General features: G+C 44.1%; 1 protein-coding gene and 1 long non-coding RNA gene across 7 annotated transcripts in view; one reads left to right on the plus strand and one right to left on the minus strand.

Moving 5' to 3' along the window:
* The window catches only part of KBTBD11 (kelch repeat and BTB domain containing 11), a 45,401-nt gene extending 43,854 nt beyond the window's left edge, over window positions 1-1,547 (plus strand). The window contains exon 3 of the transcript XR_006578204.1: window positions 1,433-1,547. The gene's annotated coding sequence lies outside the window, so the exon portion shown is untranslated. The remainder of the gene's footprint in view (window positions 1-1,432) is intronic.
* LOC123366840 lies at window positions 12-21,229 on the minus strand. 6 transcript variants are annotated; one of them, XR_006578208.1, is made up of 6 exons: window positions 21,107-21,229; window positions 19,633-19,728; window positions 7,219-7,296; window positions 5,870-5,919; window positions 4,963-5,163; window positions 12-565 (listed from the first exon to the last, which is right to left on the minus strand). It is a non-coding gene; the product is annotated as an uncharacterized LOC123366840 (long non-coding RNA). The 6 variants fall into 6 exon arrangements; XR_006578209.1 differs by having other exon boundaries at window positions 5,870-5,958; window positions 19,427-19,728; XR_006578205.1 differs by having other exon boundaries at window positions 14-565; window positions 19,427-19,728.
* Between the last annotated feature and the right edge of the window lie 2,368 nt (window positions 21,230-23,597).

Below are 23,597 nucleotides of genomic sequence, written 5' to 3' on the forward strand. Positions count from 1 at the left end.
GGCAAGCCGCCGAAGGCAGCCTGCCTGCCGTGCTTGGGGCGGCAAAATGCCTAGAGCTGCCCCGGCAGGATGCATGAATAAACAGTTAGCGGTTCAGTTTATTTATGTGCTATGGGTACCTAGAGGAACAGTTCTATGTCAGGTGTGAGAAAGTGACCCGAGGAAAGCCAAGCAGTCAGGTGATGAGGGAAAAATCTGCTGGAAAGCCTTCCAGAGTAAAGGAAATCAGCTGAAAAGGAACTGAATTGAAAATGGAAGAGTGGGTAGATGAAAACACTGGCAGATGAAGTGTAGGAGGCAGTGAAGAAAAGCTACGCAAATACAGGAAGATGGTGTAATGGGTCTCTCTCCGCCCACAGTTGCTGGATTGCAGAATGGCTCTTACTTGAAAGAACGGGATATAAAAGATAACATGTCCGGGGGAGGGGGCTGCCTGGTGACAGCTCAGGGGAGACCAGTCTTGTCTATGTGGAGGCTCTGGCTGCAATAAAGCACTACTGGATTTTAAGCCAATGTAGTCTCTCCTCACTCATTCACATACCCCCGATGCACCAATACTGAATCCCTAAGAAACCAAATGAAGAAAAAAACAGTCACTCATTTTTCTGTGAAACATACCATCTAAATAGTGGAAAAATAGAAAAGAAAAGGAGGTGATAACATAAAAATAGTATTCAGCCCATTTATAGGGCTTTTCATCCATAGATCTCTAAGCACTTTACAAAGGAGGGTTATCCCTCTTTTACATATAGGGAGATAAATGACTGGCATAAGATCACACAGCAAATGTGGCAGCAAGAAAACCAAGGTTTCCTAACTCCCAGTCTGGTGTCCTAGCCCTTGCATCACGCTGAGTTCACTCTATGCTTCTGGGGTCAAACATACTCTATATTGTGCAGAATAGATTCCAAAATTCATTTAATTAATATAGGTACAAATTATGAACCTGATTCTCCCCTCATTTATGGCTCATTCCTGCTGCTATTGGAGTCAATAGAAAAATTCCCATTGACTTTATTGGGAAAAGATCAGGTGCATACATTGGTGTAAATCAGGAGTAATTCCACTCAAATAAATGTATTTATTTGTATTGTTAATTCCACTTGTTCAAAATATATGAGTAAGATCCTCAGAATCTTGAGCCTTTAGTGTTCCTGTTTTCAGGCTGCTCTTTGCAACAACCAGGACCGTCTAGAAACTCGTTTTTTTTTTAAATGAAAACTGAGATTTTCATGTAATCCCATGACTCCAGCACCTGGGGTTTTCAGTAAAACACCAAATTGTGAAAGACACGATAAAATCATGAGATTGGCAACAATGATTTACAGTGGGGTAAAATTGTTGTGAGAGGCGAATCAGGACCATGTGATTGCTGAAGAAAGTCTATTTCAATAACAGTTAAATGTGAAGCTGGCTATGCTTCTATTTTTAGGACATTTGTGCAGTCAGCGCTAGAGTGGATATGTTTACCCAATCCAGAAGTTACACCTCCATCTCGAGTGTGGACATACCCTCAGAGAGAGGACGTCAAATCTAAGCCAGAAGGCAGGTATTTGTGTTTTCTCTTATCGTATCTTGACTAGGAGAAAGGTTGAGGTTAGGTCATGTGCTAGCTAAGCCTGTCCTGAAGGGGGCTGCTTTGCTTAGTTAAGACAAGGCCCAAGATCAGGGGTGGGCAAACTTTTTGGGCCAACGGCCACATCTGGGTATGGAAATTGTATGGCGGGCCATGAATGCTCGCAAAATTGGGGGTTGGGGTGTGGGCTCCGGCTGGGGTGTGGGCTCCGTGGTGTGGCCAGAAATGAGGAGTTCAGAGTGCGGGAGGGGGCTCTGGGGTGGGGTTGGGGATGAGGGGTTGGGAGTGCAGGAGGGTGCTCCAGGCTGGGACTGAGGGGTGGGAGGGGGATCAGGGCTGGGGCAAGGGGTTTGGGTGTGGGAGGGGATCAGGGGGTGCAGGCTCTGGGCAGTGCTTACCTCAAGCAGCTCCCAGAAGCAGCAGCATGTCTCCCCTCCAGCTCCTACATGGAGGCGTGGTCTGGCGGCTCTGCGTGCTGTCCTGTCCGCAGGTGCTGCCCCTGCAGCTCCCATTGGTGGTGGTTCCTGGCCAATGGGAACTGCGGGGGCAGTATTTGGGGCGGGGGCAGCGTGAGGAGCCCCCTGGCTACCTCCATGTGTAGGAACCGGAGGGGGGACATGCTGGGAGCCGCGCGGAGTGGGGCAAGCCCCTGACCCCACTCCTCAACAGGAGCTCGAGGACCGGACTAAAACATCTGGAGGGCCAGATGTGGCCCCCAGGATGTAGTTTGCCCACCACTTCCCTAGAGCTTAGGGAACGATTAACAAAGGAAAACAATGAAAGAGGCAATTAGAAAAAATTAAAAAGCTGACTAGACAATGAACATCTATATAATTAATAAGGAAAACCAGTAGATTATTTCAGGCTGCCTTAATTGTCTTCCAAGCCTAGGTTTGGCTGGGGTTCCTTTTGCAGCAAGCTTCAGCCACAGGCTGTGAGGGGAAAAGGGGATAGGCATGTACTGTAGAAGGCTTCTGGCCATTCTTCCTGACCTGCAATCTAGATTTTATGTAGACTAAACAAATAGAGGTACTTGTAGTGTCATGACCCACAGGCCTCAAACCCAGGTCTATAGGAGCATGCTCCATGCTCCAACCCTCTACTTGGCAGCCTCCTGTCTACTGCTTACCCAGTACTGATGGAGTCCAGCATAGGTTCAGGCTCCACCTTTGGGGTCCTATTGGCGGAGTTTCAGAGCAGCTGGTTGGCCCACTAGCCCTAATGAAGCCAGCAGCAAAAACAGGAAGCTGTGTGAACAACTGGGGTCCACACTGCTTTAACTGGGTGCTTTCTGGTACCCCTTGACTGCCTGGCATCCCGACCTGGCTTGACTCCTGGTGTCTAACTTATGGTTCTGATCTCCAGTTAGTCTCCTGCCTCTGACCCCCTGGTACCCTGACCCAGCTGACTTTTGATTCCTGTCTCGTGACTATGGACTTTGGCAGTGGCTCTGACTACTAGTCTGGCTGCCCATGACCTGGCCATGACATGCAGTCTGCCTTAGCGTACTAAGGTCCTGATGCCCTGGATGTAAAATCCAGGATGCAAATAATTCCCACTGACTTCCATGGCAATTATTGTATCCCGTGGGGATAGACTAGGGCAGCAGATGCCTACGGGCAATACCTAGTGTGGAAGGAGTTTCCCAGTATCATTTCAATGGCAAATAGATTCAGAATGTTTAAGGCCTCAATCTTCTTTTTGATAAATTACACAGATTGTGCTCTTTATGTCGCTCACTGTAGGGCATTTTCTCCAGCTCTGGAATCATTTTTGAGACTCTTTTCTGCTCCATCTCTAATTTTTCAACATCTTTTTGGAAGCATGGACCCCAGAACCGTATGTGGTATTCCTGTATCAATCTCACCAATGCCACATTCCGAGATAAAAATTGCATCCTTACTCCTACTCGCTATTCCCCTCTTTATTCATCCAAGGGTCACACTAGCCCTTTTTGCCCTAGCATTGTGCTTGGAGCTCATGTTGAGCTCCTTGTTCACTATGTATGTGTAAATCTAAACTGCAGCTGGGATTGTGCCTCTTAGCCCAGGTAGACAAACACATGCTAGCTTTGATAGCAATGTGTACATTGCGGCATGAGTGGTGGCTACCCGAGCTCAGACCCAGGGGGTTGGGTGGCTTGTACTTTGGCTGCTAGCCTGTGCTGACACCTGTGCGGCAACATCTATATTGCTTTGTTTAGTGCACTAGCTGGAGCAGAGCTAGTACATATCTGTCTACCCAAGTCATGATCCCAGCTTCATTGTAGACATACTCTATAACTCCTAACTCCTTTTCAGAGCCACTGCTTTCCAGGATACAGTCCCCCAGTCTGGAGGTATGGCGTGCGTTCCTTGTTTCTAGATGTATAACTCTGTGTTTGACTGTATGAAAATGCATTTTGTTTGAATGGGCCCAGCTTATCAAGAGATCCTGATCCAAATGCCCTGCTCTTATAGTTATTTACCTTTCTGCCAGTCTTTGTCATCTGTAAAATTTGATCAGCAGTGATTTAAAATTTATTTCCAGATCATTGATGAAAATATTGAATAGCATCAGGCTTAGTATCAACTCTGTGGAATGCTTTGAGATCTGTCAGTTAGCCTGTTCTTAATCCATTTAACATGTGCTTCATTGATATTGTATAGTGCGAATATTTTAATCAGAATATTATGTGATACTAAGTGAAATGCCTTACAAAAGTCTATTATATCTACACATTTACTTTTATCAACCAAACTTGTAATCTCATCAAATTAATTAAATCCAAGTTTTGCTTTTTCTTGATTTTCCCCAGCACTTACAGCTAGCTAGTCTGTCTATAGGTACCTGGGTCATCCTGCTTGTCCTTTTTGAATATTGACACATGACACTTCCAATCTTCTGGAATTTGCCTGATATTCTAAGATTTATTCAAACTTATATCAGCAGGCCAGAGATGTCCTCTCCTAACTCTGTCAGGACTCATGAGTGCAGGTTAGCCAGGCCTGCTGATTACAAAGTGTAACCCTAGTAGGTTAAATTAAATCGTAAATTAAAAATCTGCCTCTCTGAATTGCAGGGTGTGTGTGTGAAAGGCATTCAAGATGCAGGATCTTACAAATTAGGGGCATACTCATTCATGGACAGTTGGCCTTTCTTTGTCCCCCCGTCCCCCCCCCCCAGTGAAATGTTTGCTCTTTGTGGGAAATCTAACAATTTCCACTCTCCTCGGCTCATTAGCCAGCTAGTAGGGAGAGGATTACAACTTTTTTCACTGCATGAAGTATTAAGAAGGGACAGAACTGAACTCTCCAGCTACTCTCAGTGCCTCCCTTCGGCTCAAATGAAATATATATATTTTTAATCAAGTATATAAGGGAACAAAGCACAATAGAAGTTCTTACTTTTTGTTTTGTACTTTAAGTATTTAAAACTCTACTTAGAACATCAGTTCTTATTGCTTTTTTCTTGTCCTTACACTTCGTTTCACTCCTAGAAATGCAATTTCTTCTTGTGGATCTAACACCAGCATCAAATTCTTGCTTTGCAGCAGTCTCTGAAATTTTTGATGGTTTGTGGCTCCATCTAGTGGACATGGTGGTTTACTGAAAAGAACAAAAATTAAAACCAAAGCATTATTTCATTAATATTTGCTGAGGACTGAGAAATAGAGGGGACGTGCAGGAGTTGAAATGACAACTTCTGTGTAGAATGTCTGACCTGATAACTGCAAATGGGGCAGCAATTGCTTGATTCTGCTCTCAGTCACACTAATTATGCACAGGTGTATCTCCATTGTTACTCCTGATTCACATTGGTGAAACTGAAAGCAGGAGCAGGCCAGCAGCATTTTGGGAAAAAAACCAAGTCTCCAAACATACTGTAAGCCTGTGCATGTTACATTGTTCCTTGTGAATGGATGCATTATTTGGAAATCCAAGAGTCCCACAATGGTAGGTAAATGGTTAATAGATGTACAACCCATAGAAAAGGTACCTGTAAAACAGGACACTCATGGGGAGACTTTGAATTTACCCAGACTCCATTTATCAAATTTATTAATCCTTAGCACATCCTGGGTCAGATTCAGACTTGGTATAAGCAAGTAGAACTTCAAGAGAACTGGTGGAATTGTAGCTCCTTCTGAACCAAATATTCACAGTCCTGACTTATATATTGAACAGACTTAGTTATAACCTCTAAATTCTGTTTTCTGAAGTTGTAACCATGTTCAATGAAGACTTATGGTCTGCTGTACTGCATTTTTTTTAAAATAGAAAAATAAACTGATTTAATTGCTAAACACATCACCTTTCAAGTCACATTTTCCAGATCTTCTGTCTGACGACTGCTCTCTCACACTGGAGCAATTGTGGAGGAAGGAAAAAGACAACATGACTCTAATGGTTAAAAACAGAAATCTTTGGATAGTATAGCTAAACATTTGTAAGAGTAAAACTGCTCTCAGAAATGCCTTACTAAAGTAGCATTTTTCAAGTTAGTACTTGTAACATTATACTGAAGAGATGTAATCTATATAAATATAAGCCATGTGTTAAGCACTTTCTGACATGTATTTATATCCCCAGGGCCTAAGATAGAATCACAGAGGGGAAGTAGACTTTGTATAAACTTAAAGTATATGTAAACATCTATACACAACAGGCCAAGAAGTTGTTCCACGGTGTGAGCTGTTTTCTTTTAACGGCATACAATATGTATCTAGCACCGGGGTAGGCAACCTATGGCACACGTACCGAAGACGGCACGCAAGCTGATTTTCAGTGGCACTCACACTGCCTGGGTCCTGGCCACCAGTCCAGGGGGCTCTGCATTATAATTTAATTTTAAATGAAGCTTCTTAAACATTTAAAAAATGTTATTTACTTTACATATAACAATAGTTTAGTTATATATTATAGACCTTATAGAAAGAGACCTTCTAAAAATGTTAACATGTATTACTGGCACGCAAAACCTTAAATTAGAGTGAATAAATGAAGACTCGGCACACCACTTCTGAAAGGTTGCCGACCCCTGATCTAGCAAATGCTACAGGAAATTCACAGAGGAAAAGTTATTGAAAGATTTGAAGAAAAGTAGTAGAATTTTTTTAACTTTTTGACTGTTGTGCCATGTCTAGGTGCGTGATCTCTCTTCACTCTGCCGTTCCTCCTAGCTTCACTGGGTGTTTCCTTTTATATTTATAATTTAATTTTATGCCAACAATTTAGTAAACTCTTTATAAAATGTACCCGGAGAAGCTCCCTGCCCTGAAGAGCTTACAATATAAACAGGCAGTTTGCCTGGATGGAGGAGCAATCGAAAAGCAAGTGATTGTGCAGTGATGTGTATTCTGCCTCTTGTGAATTCTATGTAATCCCATTAGAGGGGTGCTCCTCAAATACCACAGTGAGCTTCTAGGCTGGGGATTTACTCCTGGATTACACCAGCAATGGCCACAGAGGCTCAGGACTCTGTTTCCCAGATTGCCTAGGGTCCAGAATGGAGATAGAACCAGCTAGCAACACTCCCAGAACCAACCATAAGCCAGAACTCTGAGGCAAAGGGTTTGGTTTTACTCTTGGTTTTGGCTGTGTTTGGAGCAGAGCAAGAAACATCACAGCCAGGGAAGACCCTTCTACCCTCCACATTCTTACCCAAAGGAGACTGAGTCATTTTGGGATTTCTGGGACATTGGACAGCGTCATCTCAGCAGAGACCAGAAACCCAGGAGGCTGAGGAGAGAGTCACAGTCAGGGTAACAAGAACTAGCCTAACTGCACATTCGAATCCAGACCAGAGAGCCAGAAGGACAATTTTACCATCCACCCATCTTCAGCACTGCACCACCTGTCAAAGATTGAGCCTAAACTTGTTAGTTGCCTACGAAGGTGCTGAGAGGGAGCACAGCATGGTTTGTATTGGCTGTAAATGTTGGCAAGGCAGAGTTTATGTATTAGTGTTTATTTTATTTTCTTGATCCCTTTTTCCACTGTTCGCTATCCTGAGTTTGCTATACCCATTAAAGGCCCACTTACTGTTTTATTACTCTGGGAATTGCGGTAGCTATTTTGTTTTGGTGTGTTCTGACTGACACTTCTCTGTATGAGATTGGTGTTGAATATTTTCCCAAGGGGCAGGCTCTCTGTGTTCTCTGCACTAGAAAGGGTTTCCTTGGCTGGAGGGACCAGGCACCTTTAGAGGTGAAGCCAGGACCCATACCCCTGAGGAGAAAAGGGAGATGGCTGCAGCCACGCCTCAGGGCTGAGTTACACATTCATTTATATTTTCATTTTCTATTTTAAAATTTTCTAATTCCCAGGTTCTTTAGTGGCTTCTATTCTTATTTCTGTATCGTGGTGTGTGGCATCTATAGTGGATGTCTCTGTTGACAGTATCAGCTGCAGCACACTAACAACTCCCTCCATGATCTCCTGTTTTGGTTTTTTTCTATGTGTCTGGATAGGCATGGTGGTTGGAAATCCTGGGCCAGATCCTTAGCTGTGCTGAGCTTATGCTCATCTGGGTGGAGGGAGCTCTAAGCCACCTTTCTGTGCTCCACAGATCCTGTGTTCAAAATTGCCGCCAGCATAATTTGTTGCAGTCAAGGGCTGCAGGTGCATCAGCTGGAGTGGTTCCACAGGGACTGCTTACTGGCCATGGACTGGTGAGTGCTCTGGTTCTGCTTTCCCCTCCCTCTGAAATGCCCCCTATGCTAAGGAAATGTGTGGGTGGAATAAAGCCAGGGACTCTGGCCAAGGATTCCCTCCTGTTAAAAATCCTCAACAGTTGGTCTTAAAATCCCTTTGAGGGTACATGGGCCAATGATCTGGCCCTCTGTCTTCTAGCTTAGCTTCCTAGTGTACTGGCAAATTCCATTCCAAGGCACCCATCTCTCCCCACTCATTGTATAGGGAGCCAAGGCACCTAACTCAGGCTTTGTGAATCACAGTGATTTTCTAGGCACTAGCTGGTTTTATGATATAATTGTCATCCCCCCTAAGTGCTCAGACATCAAGAGGGCCTCTCAAGGCTCCACACTTTCCCTCTCTACTCCTAGAGTATTTGCATCACTTGGGGAAAACTGCCAATGCATCAGATCAGGTACAAGTATAACCAGACAGGACACTCGAGAGGGGTGAGGATAGGGGAACAGCTGTTCCAAGCATTCAGAGTTTTACATTCTACATAGCTGTGATGTGATCAAGGTCTCGAGACATTTATTATGTTGGAAGGAAGCCCTTTTTGGTTTTGAAGCTTGCTTACTCTGCCTGTCTTATTATTTAACAGGTATTCTGCTGTAATATCCTGAAGTGTGGTACCTAATTGATACTGCTGTCTTAAGACAATAGGAATACAACATATGAGAATCATACTACCCCTGTTTTTTGGCTACTTTTAATAGCTACACTCTAGTACACTAACATCAAGCTGTCTGTGTGCATCTGTAGCCCCTGGATTCTGCAGTTTAGAATTAAGATAGCTGAGAGGCATTGTTCAAGTCATATTTGCCTGTAGATTGACCTGCATTGATAAAGTTTGGCTTAAAATGTTGCATTTTTAATTTGAGAAAGGATGTAAATCAGCATCTAGAACACTACCTTCAATTCTGGTCTAAGTGTCAGGAAAATATAGACAGATTTGGACGAATATTCAAACAGGTACTACATAAATGATTAGGAGGCTGGAGAGGTGACTTATGAGGAAAGATTAAAAGAATGAAATATGGATAACATGGTTAAGCCACGGATGGGGGCAAAATGCTACAGTTCATATTTGGGTAAAACTCCCACTGAAATCATTGGTTCTTTGCTTGAAAGGAGACTAAAGACTACAGAGTGGTTGATGGTGGCTGAACATTACCGTTTGGGATAGACCCAGAGAGGGAGAATAATTAACAGTTAAATAGCAAGGAAAGAAGAATTAGCAAAAGCTTCCTGACATGGATAGCTATAGTAGAACATTGTGGAATAATTGCAAAATGGCAGCTCATTACCTGGGAGCTAGAAAACTAGCCAATTTTTGTCCTGATTTACACCCTGTGCCACTTCAAGGAGTTGACTGAGGTGCGAATTCATGGCAGAATTTGCCTCTATGATTCAAATGTATTTGTGGTGTAACCGTGTTGGTCCCTGGATATTAGAGATGCTTTTGAATCAGAGAGCGCAAGATAGGTGAGGTACATTAGAAACTCAATTACAAACACCAAAGTTACAAACTGACCGGTCAACCACACATCTCATTTGGACCCGGAAGTACACATTCCAGCAGCAGAGACAAAAAGAGCAAATACTGTGCAGTGCAGAGTTGTGTTAAACATAAACTACTAAAAAAAGAAAGTTTAAAAAAAGATTTGACAAGGTAAGGAAACTGTTTCTGTGCTTGTTTCATTTAAATTAAGATGGTTAAAAACACCATTTTTTCTTCTGCATAAAGTTTCAAAGCTGTATTAAGTCAACGTTCAGTTGTGAACTTTTGAAAGATCAACCATAATGTTTTGTTCAGAGTTACAAATACTTCAGAGTTACGAACAATTTCCATTCCTAAGGTGTTTGTAATTCTGAGGTTCTACTGTAATATCTTTTACTGGAGACAAGTTGGTCCCATAAAAGATATTACGTCATCCACATTGTGTCTGTGGTTGAAAGGCATTTTAACTAATGGCCTGAAACCAGTCGTATAGTTGTTGCCTGTGGAGTCATGTGGGGATCCATGCAGATAGACATGGATGCGATGATATGGATGGAGATTTCAATTTCTGCATGAAGTGGCTGCCTGTGAATTGGACGAGGACCTGGCCTATGAAGGGAGGTCAGTGAAAAGAAGCGGCAGGATAGGAGGGAGGAGAAGAATCAGAAGTTTGACTCAAAGCCAAAGGCACTGTGTGAGACTACTGTACCCCCTTGATATGGTAGCACGGAAGTAGAAATGTTATCCAGTTAAAATGGGGTAGCTTGTGTGCCAGGGACCTGAGCCCATTTCCTGTCTCATTCTTGGTCTGAACTCAGCTGGCCAGTGACAATAAGCTACTCTAAAGAACTGAAGCAGTAGCAAAGAGTAGGAGTTCAGTGTTCCAGCTGTTGCCATTCCTAAACTGTTCTGGCTGAAGATCTTGTTCAGATATTAAGAAATCCTGATGAGTTAAACTTTTGCTTCAATCTTATTCCTTTAGACATTCATGGATAGAAATCATTTAGTCCCTTAACCAAAGGTGACTGCAGAATTGCATCATAGCCGGTTGCCCTGGGGAGAGCAACCAACTGCTAGCTGCATACTAATAGTTCATTATTCTAGAGCACATTTGTGTATGTCTGTAAGCTCATCCAGTGCTGAAAGTGTGTGAGGTAATTTATTCACATGTTGTAAATGACATGCACTGATGTACATGCTAAACAAAATCTGAATGTAGAGTCCTGCACAGAACTGTTTTTTAAGTTTTGTTCCCATCCTGCCCCACAATACCCACTCTGACTTCCACCCTCTCCTGCACTGTTTCTTGCATTTTTATATTCCTCCCACCTGCCAAAACCTTAGATCTTGCAAATCCTGTAAGAGAGAGGGATTCTCCCATGCTACTAAAAAAAACCCAAAACAAAAAACAAAAAAACCCACCATTTTTTTAGACACAATTTTTACCATTAAAAGAATAAAACAAATCTTGCTTAAACCATGTAAAAATACTTTAACTCCTGTAATAGACATCAAATCTCTTTCTATCCCTCACTTACATTTAAGTACTAAAACCTAAAAAAAAAGATTTAGTGGTTTTCCACAAATTATTGTGGGCTGTCTTTTTTGCCCACCCTGCTTAAAACAAAGTACATTTTACCTTCTCCTGCTATTATGGAAGTGAGTCTTGTGGGACCCTGTGGACTCCCACTCCCGCAGCAGAGCTCTACCTGAATGGACTTGAATAATGGGACTATGCATAAACCTGCATAATGCCTTACAGTATCAGACTAGTCAAAATTCTGACCTTGATTGTCCGACACTTCAGGTTGTGAAGTTATTTGAGTCAAACTACATCTTATTTGAGTCCAGCTTTTCAAGTCCCTCCTCACCCCTCTTCAAAACTTATGTCACTCGGGGGGGGGGGGGGGTGAATATTCCAGCCCCGGAGTGACCTAAATTATGCTGGCATAAGCGCTAGTGTGCACAGCTTCTCCTGCTGACATAGCTACAGCTGCTCATTTGGGGTGGATTAATTATGCTGATGTGAGAGCTCTCTCCCATTGGCATAGAGTGAGCTGCAACAGACTCTCCAGGACCTACCCTTCGATGGCCAGGGTCTGTTCTCTGAAAAGACAGACTCAAGGCTGCAGAGTCTGAAGGACATCATGTGTTCACTGGGCATGCATACGCCGGTAACGCAGAGAAGGCCTTCCAGGCCGCAGCCACAGAGATTCTATCCTCCACCTCTGCCAAGGCAGGACTTCTCTAGAAGACATAACTGGGGTGGTAGGAGGAGACAATCTGGCCCTCAGATGGGCCAGAATCAAGGCCTCCCCAAACCATCGGCGGGGCCCAAGGAAAACTTTTGAAGGTGCTCCTGAGGATGGAGCACCAGTCTCCTTACAGGATCCTTTTCCACCCTTCACCAACTGCCTCTCCTATTTCCATCCTGCATGGTCCAACATAACATCAGACTGCTGGGTCCTATGCATGGTGGAAAGTGGATACTGACTTCAATTTGTTTTGTACCCGCCTTCCTGTCCCTCTTCAGGGACCCCTCTCACAAGCAACTCCTTCTGAAGGAGATACAGTCACTCCTGGCTATTGGAGCGATAGAAGAGGTTATATATATATATGGAGATATACCTATCTCATAAAGCTGGAAGGACCAAGTACTGATTTTGACCTAGATCCCTAAGTGGCCCCCTCAAGGATTGAGCTCACAAGGCTGGGTTTAGCAGGCCAATGCTCAAACCACTGAGCTATCTCTATCCACTAAGAGAACTGCGGGGCAGGGGGTTTTACTCCCGTTACTTCCTAATCCCCAAGGCAAAGGTGGGGCTCCGGCCCATTCTGGACCTGCGTGGAGTCAACAAATACATGGTAAAGTTGAAGTTCCGCATGGTTTCCCTGGGGACCAATATTCCTTCCCTGGATCCTGGAGACTGGTACGCCGCCCTCGACATGAAGGATGCATACTTCCACATACCGGCTGCACAGGTGTTTCCTCCGCTTTGTGGTCAACAAACAGCACTTCCAATTCACCATCCTCCCTTTCGGCCTCTCCACGGCCCCCAGGGTGTTTACAAAGTGCATGGCTGTTGTGGCTGCTTCCCTTTGTCGACAACGGCTTCAAGTGTTCCCGTATCTCAACGACTGACTCATTCGAGGTTGCTCCAGAGATCAGGTGCGGTCTCATGTTCGGACCACCATGACCATGTTCTATCAACTAGGCCTACTGCTCAACGTCACGAAATCTATTCTGGTACCAATCCAGAGGATAGAATTCATAGGAGCAGTTTTAGACTCTGGCCTAGCCCGGGCATTTCTGCCGGATGCGTGCTTCCAGTCCATGGCGAACATCGTCTGCGGCCTACAAACCTTCCCGACCTCAACCGTGAAAACATGACTATGCCTCCTGGGACACATGGCGTCTTGCACGTATGTGACCAGGCACGCCAGACTATGACTACGTCTGCTGCAAGCCTGGCTACCAACAGTTTACCGACCAAGTAGTGACAGCTTCAACACAGTAGTTACCATTCCACCAGGAGTATTAGCCTCTCTAGACTGGTGGCTGGACGAGAAGGTAGTGTGCGAAGGGGTGCCATTTCATGCCCCACAGCCCTCCGTGTCCCTGGTCACGGACGTGTCATCCCTGGGATGGGGAGCCCACCTCGGTAACCTTCGTACACAGGGGCTATGGTCGGCAGGAGAGTTATCCCTCCACATCAACATACGGGAACTCATAGCAGTGCGCCTGGCATGTCAAGCATTCTGACAGCGCATTCATGGCCGTTGCATTGCAGTCCTCACAGACAACAAATGGCCATGTTTTATATCAACAAGCAAGGGGGAGCCTGGTTCCCCCCGCCGGCAGGAGGCCACTCGTCTGTGGGAATTTTGCATAGCCCACTTGATCCATCTGGTGACGTCGTTTCTCCCGGGAATCCAGAACACCTTAGTGGACCACCTCAGCAGATCATTCCTGGCTCACAAGTGATCGGTTTGCCCGGATGTCATCCATTCTGTTTTCCGGAAGTGGGGCTTTCCCCTGATAGACCTATTCGCCTCTCGCGACAATCGGAAATGCCAGGTGTTCTGCTCTCTCCAAGGTCGCTCCTCGGGTTCTCTCTCAGATGCCTTCCTAATACAGTCGAAGCTAGTCCACAGGGTCCTGCTCAAACTACACAGGGACAGAGCCCTGCTGATCTTGATTGCCCCGATGTGGCCCAGACAGCACTGGTATACCACGCTCTTGGAGCTGTCAGTGGACACTCCAATTCCATTCCTACTGTGGCCAGACCTGATTACTCAAGACCACGGACGGCTCTATCATCCCGACTTGCAATCTCTCCATCTCACAGTGTGGATGCTGCATGGCTAAATCAATCTAAGCTGTGCTGCTCTCACTTGGTTCAGCAGGTCCTTTTGGGTAGCAGAAAGCCCTCTACCAGGTCCACATACTTAGCCAAGTGGAAACGGTTTTCCTGCTGGTGCACCCGGAATCATAACACCCCTGTACAGGCATCAGTTCCTGTCATATTGGACTACCTCTTGTCCTTAAAACAGCAGGGCTTGGCGATATCATCCATCAGAGTGCACCTGACAGCTATTTCAGTGATCCGCCCGAGTAAGAACAGGCGTTCCATCTTCTCAAATCCCATGGTCACTAGATTTCTCAGGGGGTTGGAGCACCTGTTCCCACAAATAAGACAGCCAGCCCCTACGTGGGACCTCAACCTGGTCCTCTCCAGGCTCATGGGTGCCCCCTTCGAGCCCATGGCTACTTGCTCGCTCCTGTACCTTTCCTGGAAGACAGCCTTCCTCATAGCTATCACTTTGGCAAGACGTGTATCGGAGCTGAGAGCTCTCACATCAGAACCACCGTATACAGTGTTTCATAAGGACAAGGTACAGCTGCGACCACACCCCACCTTCCTTCCTAAGGTGGTGTCTGCCTTCCATGTCAACCAAGACATCTTCCTTCCAGTTTTTTATCCGAAGCCACACGCTTCTCGATGGGAACAACAGCTGCACTCCCTAGATGTTCGCAGGGCCCTCGCTTTTTACATCGAGCGAACGAAACCTTTTAGAAAGATGACCCAGCTGTTCGTACCTGTGGCAGACCAGAGGAAGGGCCTCCCAGTCTCCACCCAGAGCATCTTGTCCTGGATTACATCATGTATCCATGCGTGCTATGACTTAGCTGGCATCCCAGCTACACACCTGACCGCCCACTCCACTCGGGCTCAAGCTTTGTCTTCCGCCTTCCTGTCTCATGTACCCATACAGGAGATCTGTAGGGCAGCGACTTGGTCATCGGTACATACCTTCACTTCCCACTGTGCCATAGTGCAGCAGTCCAGGGATGATGTGGCATTTGGTTCAGTGGTCCTTCACTCCGCGACCCCACCGCCTAGGTAAGGCTTGGGAGTCACCTAATTGGAATCAATATGAGCAAGCACTTGAAGAAGAAAAGATGGTTACTCACCTTTGTAACTGTTGTTCTTTGAGATGTGTTGCTCATATCCATTCCAAACCTGCCCTCCTTCCCCACTGTCGGAGTAGTCAGCAAGAAGGAACTGAAGGGTCAGCAGTGGCATATATCCGGCACCACTCCAGGGGGCGCCTCAGCCGACCCACCAAGTGTTGCTAGGGTAAAAATCTTCTGACGATTGTGCACATGGCGCGCGCACACCTAATTGGAATCGATATGAGCAACACATCTTGAAGAACAACAGTTACAAAGGTGAGTAACCATCTTTTATCATGCTCTGCATATCATTGGTGGTCTGGAGGCACTTTACACACACATTAATGAGTTAGGTAGGTATCAGGTCTGGAAAACTGTATTTGTGAACATTCACTGTGGTCTAAATTGAAATTGACCTTGATAAAATTCACTAGCCCCTTCATTTGTCATGAACATTTGTATGAGCATGATTCAATTCACAGAAAGAAAAAGTGTTTTATATATTCAATACACTTTGGTATTTGCACTGGTAGTGTCCGCATTGCTGTCCTGAAACACTCTTGTAGAGTGAGGAGGTCAAAAGGAAAGAGGCTAGTTTTAGATGAGGAGGAGAATAGCTGTAAACAAACTAAAAATGAGCAGCAGCAGCAGCAGCTGCAGCAAGGAGGTGGTGGAGCATGTGGGGGAACTTCCAAAGAGATGGTGACATGGGAGAAAGTTCCACTCTCTGTTCATTTCTTCCTTTTTCCTTATGCGGTGATGAGGAGTGTTTCCCACCGGGATTCCTACCCAGTGCTAATCTGCTTAGGTATTTGTTGTGCACTGCTGTCACCTAAGTCACATGGGGGTGGTTGCTGCTTGCTCTACATAACCTTTATAAACAGGAACAGTGCCTGGCGAAACTGCAGGGAACTGAATGTCTCAGAGGGAGGGTGACAGACACAGCAGGAGGTAATCAGGCCTAGGAAACTTTAGGATACTTAACCTTTCCCTCTCCTCTTTCAAATAAGACAGAGCATTATCTCTGGCTATCCACCTGGACCCCGGATTTAATAATACTACCAAGTTGCAGATTGAGGGAGAGGAGAAGAAAAGAGCCTGATATATTGACTATGTAATGGACTTTGTAGACACTTTTCTCTGTCATATTCACACTAAGGGAATTACTACAAACTAAGCAGCTGTGAAGGAAATCCAAGTGGACTTTTCATGCTTTTTCAGGGCAGAACACCCACTATCGTAAAATGGACCCAAAAAACCTTACCCAACTATCACATGAATAATTAGTATTACTGCACAGTTTTAAATGTCTTTTCAAATAGTTCATCTCCCAAATCATAGAAAACTGTCACTATGCTAGGAACATTTGAAGAAATGAAGAGTTAAAAGACAGAATTTTAAAATCCATTTACAAACTGGGAGGATGTGTCACTTCCTTAGGAACAGGAGAGAGGTAAACCAAGGGATATATATATCTCCCTTGGTATATATCTATATATCTATATAAAGACCTAAAAAAGCAAGCTGAAGGTGCACCTAGCAGCGTTCAGATGCCCAATGATCACCTTGGGATAATTGGTGCAAACACTGTGGGGTGACAGGGACACTTTCCCCTTCCTTGCCAAATTTTTATTATCCTGTTGATGTCCCCTACTAAGCCTCTGCAGGGCTAATATGTTCTTTCTCCTGATTTCTTCTCTGTCCTCACCATCCAGATTTTCATGTGTGGTTGCACCACTGCTTAAGGTTACCACTGCTTAAGCATCCCAGAACTAAAAGCCCTTCTGCCTAGTACAGCTTGGAAGGTCTTCCTAGAGATCAGGCATGCAAAGGTAATTACAAGGGCCCAGATTTTGCAAGGTACTTAAGCATATTCCCAACTTTAAGCACCGGAATAATCCTATTGTTACCTTGTTGAATGTAGGCCAAAGAAAGTGCATCCTGGGGAAGAGGATGAATTTCTACATTTCTGAGGGCCAGGGATCTGGGTGGAAGCAACCTTGAGTTTTCAGAGGAAATCTGGTATGTTTGAGACAGTAATGTCCTTTTGGTATCACATTTGATGATAGCAGTCTGGATTCTTTTTGGATAGCAGGCACTTCCTGTGCTTAAAGTTCATCACTACCATATTACAAATGCTGTTTCCTTGCCATCCCCTTCTGTATCTGCCAATATCCCTATCATGCCACATGCCACATCCCTCCCCATGAGCTTCCCATATTGTTTTTCTGCCCCACATCCTGTTCCTAGTGTCACGTTGATGTACAGCCAGAAGCACAGAAAAGAAGTGAGGTCACAACAGAGGATAGTACTTTTGTAGTGATAACTAGGAGGTGGCAGCCAGCAGTACTCTTGAGGCACCTAAGGCTAACATTTAGGCTCCACTGATACTCACGAAACCACCACTCAGCTGCCACCTAACCCTGTAGGTGCCAAAGTTTCTGCCGGTGGGCATGTTCAAAACTGTCTGAGTTCTGACACCAACGGCTCATGCCTAAGCCCCAGTGGGATTCTCAAACCATGTCCTCCCCAGCTTATCTCACCTGCAGGGCCACATCTAGTAGGCATGTTCACAGCACACCCAACCTTCACAGAAGACAGCTGGGAACAAGCAGGTCAGGAATTTGGGGGACTGGCTAGATATGCATGGTCCCCAGAATACCCAAAAGCGTAGCAGATAAGACACTCCCTGAGATGTGGAAGATCCAGAATTTGAATTCTCTCCTTTGGAACTGGGACTTGAATTCATGGTTCCCATATCCCCAGTGGGTGCCCTAACCCCACCAGGCTAGTGGGTGTTATGGGGTAGAGCTCTCCCAATCTCTCCTGTTGAACCTGTTCCACTTTGTAAAATTAGCTATTCATTGGGGCAGGGACTTGTGCCTTGACCACTAGGCTATAGAGTCTCTTTGCTTTTTCAGAGGACAGAGCAGGGCTGACCTGACCTAGCTGCCTACCTCCAGGAGATGGTTCTCAGCCAAGAATCCCCAGAAGAGACAGGTGCTTCCTTCCAGCCCATCAGTCAGGTGCCTCAAGCCCTTTATGAATCTGGGCCTTAAGTCCCACCCCTTTCCTATGCATTTTCCCCCTGGCAGCTTTAGGTGAGTCCCTGCTCAGCTTGCTGGTTTATGTGAATCCCCTTTTCAGATGCTTAACTCTATCCACATAAGACATGGGGAGCCTACGCACAGAACTGGGGACTGTGAATTCCACTGGGCAGCAGGGTGCCTAGCATTTAGGCATTGGATACCTATGTCAGCTCTGTGAATCCAGCCCTAACTCTTTCAATGCCTTCTAGCTTATGTACCCTGTTTGTCTGCTGCCTCACATTGGACCTGATTGAATACCCACAGAGGGCAAGGGGAGTCTTTCCTCTGCCTTCAACAGGAGTTGGATCAGGCCTGCCTAGCTGCATGTTGTGTCCTTTGGACTATGGTGCTTTGATGAAGCCCAGAAGCCACAGACCTGTGGGCATGTTTGCACACAACTGAGATCTCCTACTACACCCTGAATAAAGGGCCTGCAGTTGAAGAGATCCTGAGTGTAATCCAAGACAGACAGGGCAGGCTGTACATTCCTATAGTCAGTTTTTTAAAGATACGACAAGGCACTAAAAGCAGAGGGTGTAATCAGAACTTAAGAGTACACCTGAAAACCAACACCCGCACCCAAAAATACAACAGGAGACAAGAGGGAGCCATGGGTGAGCTGTTGCTCTTATATATTACGTGTTAATTACTCTAACAGCTGTCTCTGTGCCAACAACCTACATTCATTCCATATGCACTCATAACACCTCATCTGCCTATAGAGATGTAACAGATTTGGTTGCGCTCCCCCTGCTGGACAGTTGCCAAACTGCTGAAAGAGGTTCCCAACGCTGAATCCCACATATTTCCTGGTACTGGGCAGAATATAGACACTGTCCCTGGGACCACACTCCAGGTGCAGACCTCATGTCTGACACCCCTCTTGGCAGTGGGGACCCTGCAGTCCAATTGCCTAGGCCATGAAACTACTGCCATCTTCCCAACCCTCTCCAACAGCTCTTGCATGTTTCCCAGAATCCCAACAAAGGTGGGAGTGTTCTGGTTTACAGTTTACCTCTTCAGGGGTACGCAATAGTGAAAACAAACAGACAAACTTTGTAAAACATCATTACTGTTTACTTAGGTAGCACAAGAAATACACAGATCTATACAAAACAATAAACTCACCTATAAGCATTTCCCTGCTTCAGGTTCCTCCCCACTCCAGACAGTTCTTGACTATGGGACAGGATCCTTCTCTTGCAGTTCTTGGTTTCTCTTCAGAATCACAGTACCTCAGCTACTTTCTCTGCCCTTGGTCATTTAAACCAGGCCCTCCTGCTACAAAAATCCTCCCCAAAGCATCCTGTCTGAGTGAATCTCCCCAACAATACCTGGTTCCTTATTCTGCTGCTGGGAATTTTCCTCTTTCTCTTTCTCTAGTCCCCTGCAGAGAAACTTGGTTGAACTGGTTTCCCTAGCCTTTCCACCTGAAAAAAATTACCATTTAAAGGTCTCATGACCCACCACTATATCTAGTTTGGGAGAAACAAGCTACAGCCCTGTCAGCAAATGGTGGATTCCACATCGACATCAAAGCATTCCATGATACAGCAATTTCATACTAACAACTTGATAATATCAAGCAGAATTCATAAATTGTACATAGACAAATTCCCCAGATTGTCACAATAGCTCTAACTCTATCTAATTTACTTTGTAATTCATGGCCAGCTACTGTAAAATAATTCTAATCTATAGTTTACACCTGTCATTCACGGTTGTAATGTCAGAGTAGGGAATTGTGATCTCATTATTTTTAAAATACCAAATAATACAAACTATCAATTTTAAAATTCAAGGTGCTGGTCAGCTATTAGTTTCTATAATGTTTTTTTATACCTGTCCCAGCTTTTCAGTTTTTAATTTTTGTTCTTTGGGATGCATCATAGAAAGAGAGGGAAGAGGAAAATTGCTTCAGATTTAGCTTAAAAAAGATGTAATTTTAACGGTGCTCTTGTTTGGGGAAAAAAATGTGGAAATTGGTGGTGAAATTGCCTGCCATCCATTCTCATGCTGGAGAAGACTATCCCAACAAAATGAAACTGCTGGCCTTGTAAGGGTTTAATTATTAGTATTTGTCTTTAGCCATTACAGCTGGTCTGGAATCTTTTGACAAAATATTTTTCATTGGAAAGTGTCAATTAATTGAAAATGAAACTTCTTGTGGGAAAGAGTAGGTTTTGCCAAACTGCTTTTTTTGAAAAACGTTTGAAAAGCTATGACATTTTCAAAATGAAAAAAAATAATTTTTTTTCTGGTCAAAAAGATTTCATTTTGAAGTATAAGCTAATTATAATAAAAAAAGGTCAAAATTGAAATCAAATGTTTCAAAATTATAGAAATAATGCATTTAGATTGACCAAAATTGAGTTTTTTTCCCTGGTTGTTGGGTCTTGAAAAGTTTCAAGATTTCTTCTTATCATCTCAATTTGGGATAGGAAAATATTTCAAAACCTTTGAAAATTTTCCAGGATTAGAAAACCATTTTCTGCCCATCCGTAGTAGCCACATACATTTTGATTGCTAAGAAAGCTAAATTAGGAAGAACAAAGCCCCTATAAACTCTGCCCATCTTGTACTCCCATGCAAGGGCCAGGCAAAATAACAGTGCTAGCTATTGGTGGAGTCCAGATATTGCTCACTCATAGTTAAGGTTAAGATTCTGTCAAGGATATTTTTAGTAAAAGTCAGGAATAGGTTGCAAGCAATGACAGGTCGTGGGCAATAAACAAAAATTCCCAGAAGCCCACAACTTTTAAAAATACCCTGGGGAGTAGGACTAACAGAGCGCTGCTGGGGGCTGACCTCCAGTAGTTGTTCCAGTCCTGCCGCTGCTCCTGCAGTAGGGGCTAATGCAACTCTAACTGCTGCTCCAGCCTTGGGGGTTGCTGCTGTGGCAGCCCAGGGCTGACAGTTGCTCCAGCTTTGCCCCAGAAGAAGTCCCGGAGGTTCCAGAATGTCCCAGAATCTGTGACCTCTGTGACAGAATCATACCCTTTTTCATAGGCCTTGTGTGGATGCATACCACCATAAAGATGACAAGGAAATGTGGGGAGGTGGAGTTATAAACCCTAACCCTAACCCTAACCTTAAGCCCTATCTATACTAAAAATAAATGAACTTAGCATTAACACAGTTGGAAAAACAGGGTACCAAATTGTGCATAAGCATGGTGCAGATGGCAAACATGATCTGGACTAACACAAGTCACTGCCACACCATACATTCACATTCCTTATATGTTACATATTGTGCATACAGTAGGAAGAAACACCTCTTTTTTTTAACCAGCAAGTTAACTGATTGATGATTAAGATTTTGGAGGTAAGTGAATAGGAGCTGGGCTCTTTCTTTCTTCCCATGTTAACAAGGCTTTTCTAATATAGTTGACATGGCTTACATCACATATGGTGATGATGTTTTTTATAATCCAAGCAGCCCTTAAGGAGGCATTGGGGAGGCTCAATTTACAGCTCAAGGCACCAGGAGGATTTTATGTCTCCACTAATAAGACTTTCAAGTATATGGCTCCTTACTGGTCTTTGAAGTCATTATTGTTCTTTAAGTTTCACCTACACACAAAAAATGAGATTTTAAAATAGTTTTCTTATCCTTGACTTGGACACTTTCACACAGAACGTGACGGTGGGGGACAATCCTTACCTTTAGGTCAACATTTGCTCTTTTTAGGAGAGAGATCTGTTCCCAGCTCAAAAAATAATATTAAAAAAAAATGGCAGATTTTTTCCCCTTTAAATTACACTTTCACGCCTATTAGACTGACCTCACTCTTGGGTGAACCAATCAGTTGATTCTATATATAGCAACACATCTGCCCATAAATGGGCGCAAAGGGGTAGTAGCCTCTCTTTAGAGAGAGAAATTATTTTTGTTTTCCTCAGCCAGAGCAGGGTAAGCTGAGTGAGGCTGTTCGTCCTCTCAGCTGTGCAATTTTTATTTCTCCGTAGGTAAGTATGTTTCCATTTTTAAAAAAAATTCAGAATCAAGAGGAATGATGATAGAAAAATGTTATATACTTTTCTGTACAAAATATATGACACGTATTGGGGAAAATAAGAAAAAGGCATAATATACATTTACGAATAAAAGAAAAATGACAACAAGAGGGGAAAATATTGCATGGTTTTATTCTGTTCATTAATTTTATTTTAATGAATATTATTATATTTTCATCACTATCTTTCTACATAAATACAAACTCAAGGCAGGTGGGTTTATATGCCTTCCTTATTCCAAATACAGAGTTCCTCTTTCTTCTGTGTTTACATAAAAAAAGGAGAAAAAAAATCATTTAATCTAGAATATAAACATAATGTAACTGGGACCAAAAGTCCTATTCTGTTTTTGTCAGTGATAGTTTCAAGTACCTTTCTTTAAAAGATAGATTTCTGATTGTTATTGCTTTGAGTTCCTTGCCATGTGTTGATCCTCCTGAAAATTAAAGCTAAATGCCTCCGATAGAGCTTTTGGAATTGCGCTCATGCTCTTGTAATTATGCCTGCTAGAAAGAGATAGTGGAATTGGATGATTACACATAAGAGCCAATGAAAATGTTGTAATGAAGGATAATAGATGTTGGAATGCTTGGCAGCGACTCACTTTCACTATCTCACTGTTCCACATTCGTTGTCCTCCAGTTAAAAGGACAGGGTGCATTTACAATGTGACTGGGAATCTCCATACTTTACAGAGAGTCTGTTGCAAACTACTTTTGTATGTGGAAAGTTAGGATGAGTGCATTTCAGGCTGTGTGGATTATATTTAGAGGGCCAAATGCAGTTCTTGTGTCAGCAGCTTTAGTAACTTTGGACTCTTTCTAAAAGTCAGAACAAAATGTTTATAAAATCTTTTTTTTTTTGCTTTGAACATTTAAAATCTTCTGGAGAAAAGTTAATCAGTGTATGTACTCTGTCTGGGCCAGATTCTGCCTGGACCTTACATAGGGGCACTGTGGGAAGAGTTAAAAAAGGAGCCTTCACCCCTATATAGCCCACATAAGGGCCAGGCAGAATTACAGTTCTTACACTCATGGAAATGCAAGAACTGTTCCCTCCCTACTCCCCTGAAGGTTCATGGGGCCCCTAAGAGGGTGAGGAGGGGTGTCCAGGAGGCAGGGCCATGGCTCTGTCTCCTACCTCTGTGCTGGTAAGCAGAGCTGGATGGCTGTACAGGGGAGCATATGCACCAATGAAGGGGTGAAGCCGTGTGCAAAGCCTCCCTGGACACTAGGAAGGTCCAGGAGGATCTTGCCTGTCTGAGCCAAACTGCCTCCATA

The sequence above is a fragment of the Mauremys mutica genome, chromosome 3 (genome assembly GCF_020497125.1).
Source record: "Mauremys mutica isolate MM-2020 ecotype Southern chromosome 3, ASM2049712v1, whole genome shotgun sequence".
NCBI classification, from domain to species: domain Eukaryota; kingdom Metazoa; phylum Chordata; order Testudines; family Geoemydidae; genus Mauremys; species Mauremys mutica.